Raw genomic sequence first — 3,320 nt, 5'->3', positions numbered from 1 at the left:
GTAAGGCACTGTGCTACTAACTCCAAGGTCCCAAGTTCGAATCTGGCTACGCCAAATAATTATTTTTTATTTCACTGAAGCCGAGAGTTAGCCGTGTGGGTTCAAGAGCCCTCTGAAATCCATCTGATAAAGTGGAAACCCCTAATTAGGTGAAAATCTGGTGGTGGTCGAGCGTTCTGACCAAATCACTTCCTTGCACAACCATTGATCTTTTAACAGTACTTTATAACAAAGTACTGTACTCCGGAACCTTTACAGGTTGTAGCTATAATGATTTAATTTAATTTAATATCATATAGTTCATCTCGTATTAATTCTAGTCGCAACATTTTCATAGAGCTAAGCAGTAGTCTATTGTACACGGCTTTAGGTTGGAAACTTCAAAGACCCATAATCCGATAACTAAAACTATCTACAACATTCAATGAACAAGAAATATTAATCTCAGTTAGGACAAGATGATTTATATGTATCCGGGTCGGTTGGCTTAAATAACGCCCTCGGGCTTAAATAGTTAGCCAAAACTTTGTATGTGTTTTAGGCGACCTAATCGTGAGCAGGGTTGGATCCAGAAATTATCATAAGGAAAGCACTAATAATAAAATATGAAAAGAAGATATAAAAAAAAAACTCAATTAATAATTAAACTTTTTAAATATAACCAACGTTTCGCCCCACTTTGTAGGGTTTCGTCAGGGTTGATTCATTCATTCAGGCTTGATTCATTTTTGTGGTTGATTCCATTCAATGAGCTCTGATGAAGCCCTGCAAAGTGGGGCGAAACGTTAGTTCTTTTTAAATACCTCATTACTAAATGAGGTTTTTTTACCAATCAACGATTTTAAAAAGAAAAATTAAAATTAAATCTGTACCGCTACTGCCCATAATGGGTCAGGGGTTCAGTAAGGAAGTACTGTTACTAGATCAACGGTAGTGCAAGGAGGTGATTTGGTCAGAAGACTGCCAGATTTTCACCCAATTTAAGAGGCTGGGTAGTCCCCAGGAGGGCTCCAGAACCCTCAACTCATGGCTACAGTGGAACAGAAAACAATTTTCTGCCCACCCAAATGCGAACTCGGATCCTTGGAGTTGGTAGCCATGGGTCTTACCCTGCGGCTACCCACACTCCAAAGAGAAAAAAAATGTATAAAATAAACTCTTTATGAGACTTAATGTTTTTACGTGGAACCCATACCTCGATTAACTATGTTTTTTTTAGAAAACTCTTGAGAAAGTTTTCTTTTCTTTTTTTTTTTGTTAACTTTAATTTAAAATTATATGCACTTGAGAATAATAATTATTACTGCTGTGAGTATTCATTTACATAAGAAAAAGTGTATTTATTTATTTAATGTAATTTACAACTATATAAAATAATAAATACAATAAGTAAAAATGTGGAATGCTTCATTTACACTTGAGAATCTTGGAGAGGAACCACCCATTGGCGATACTTCAAGAAATTATTTAAATTAGAAGGTCCCGTGGCCATCTTCTTTTCAGTCACATCGGAGGATTATCAGGGATTGTTAAGGATGAGAAATTGAGAAATAATAAGTAAGGATGGGTAAGGAGTTTGAAAAGAAAAGACGCATTTTGGGCCAAATGTGCAAAGAAATGGATGTTAAGGTCACATAAGAAAAATAAATGTAATGTTTACAAATACTAAACCTTTGAATTCCTCTCGTATCCAATCCTTACAATTCAAAATCCTTCGTAAAAACCTTAATAATCCTTACTTTGTCTCAAATAAAATCATCCATAAAGACCTTAATCTTCCTTATGTAACCGATATAGCCCGAACCAGATATTAATCCTTCCATTATAAACTACCTGATCACTCAAACCCATTATTTTCTAACCTTTCTCCCTCTTTTATTCCTAACAATCCTCTTTGACAACTGAAAAGAAGATGCTTTCGAGACCTTAAGTAAAAATGTTTTCAGAGTACCACCAATGGTTAGTTTCTCTACATGTCTGTATCATACCATTATGGTCTTACTTCAAATTTAATTGATGTATTTTATGTACAGTAAATATCAATAAATAAATTTTTAAAAAAATATTTAAAAATCAATATTCGTCTTTTCTTATTTTATGCGCTGCAATATTTTCGGATTTTGATGGTGCTACTTGCTATATCTTCAGGATTGTCTCGGTAAGGTTATAGACTATCCCGATTTCTCCAGTAAAAAACAATAACTATGCATTTTTAGTGCATATCCGAGAAAGTATGCAGTTTCGTTATGGTTATTACAAGCCAATCGTATTGCCACATTCTTAAAAATAATAAAAAATATTAAACGATTTTTTATTCATTAAAAATTAAAAAATTCAGTAAAGTAGACCAAAAAAAAAATTGTTTTATGAAAGAGCAAATCATATTCGTTTATAATGTCGTCTAAAATCTTTCAATGCCGTTTTTCAAAGAAATTAAAAACTATAAATTTATTAACTTAGTTTATTTGGTGGATTTATATTTTCTCTTGGTGTTCGTAGTTCATAACTTCTTTTCTTTTAATCCAATTCCTGTGCTAATAAAACTGTTAAAAAGCTGACTGTTGGCTGCTCTTTATTACAATCGTTTAGATTTAATTTCGTTAAAAGGGCGAAAGTTATTGATTTCAAGTTAAGAAAAATTTAAAATGTTTTATTTTATATCTCCAATTCTTTAATGTTTAATTAGAACCGGTGTGTGGCCATTTGTGCAGGTCATACAGCCCTAAACAACTCCCAAGTGTATGTTGGTTGAGTAAAGTTGAATATTTATTTTATTTTACCATATATTTTTATTATATAATGTTATTTACCGCTATAAACCAAACATATGTAATAAGCAATTAATTGAATCATTAATCGAATGTGTAAATAACTATATTAATTTATATCAAACTAAAGAACCTGAAGCTGCCTTTGGCCTGCTAAACGGCCGCCAACCATCTTCCTCTATCTTCTGTAAGGGTAACTGGGATCCTCAGTTGTCGCAGATCCCGCCTCACAGCATCTCTCCATCGGCCCTTCGGCCTACCATGTCGACGCACACCATCCGGAACTTAACTGTATAGTTTATGAGCCTCTCTTTCCTCGCTCATCCTCTTTACACGCCCAAGCCATTTAAGCCTCTTTATCCTCATGTACGAGGAGATGCTACATTCCTTATAGAGCCCAAACAGTTCACCATTTTTACTTCTTCGCCAATTACCATTCTCGCATCTTAAATCTTCCTCAGAATTACTCTAATGCTTTTATTGCTCAGGATCCACGTTTCTCCACCGTAAGTGACGATTGTACAGGGTGAACTTGGTGCTACGGCTAACAAG

At 34.2% G+C, this 3,320-nt stretch overlaps 1 protein-coding gene across 7 annotated transcripts in view; it reads left to right on the top strand.

Moving 5' to 3' along the window:
* Positions 1-3,320, top strand: part of tn (tripartite motif containing protein thin) — a 229,808-nt gene that overhangs the window by 165,535 nt on the left and 60,953 nt on the right. The gene's annotated exons all lie outside the window — the stretch shown is intronic.

The sequence above is a fragment of the Halyomorpha halys genome, unplaced genomic scaffold (assembly GCF_000696795.3).
Source record: "Halyomorpha halys isolate HHAL.00 unplaced genomic scaffold, Hhal_1.1 Scaffold449.1, whole genome shotgun sequence".
NCBI lineage: Eukaryota > Metazoa > Arthropoda > Insecta > Hemiptera > Pentatomidae > Halyomorpha > Halyomorpha halys.
Note: the sequence above shows the minus strand (reverse complement) of the source record. Positions and strands in the feature narration are given on the sequence as shown.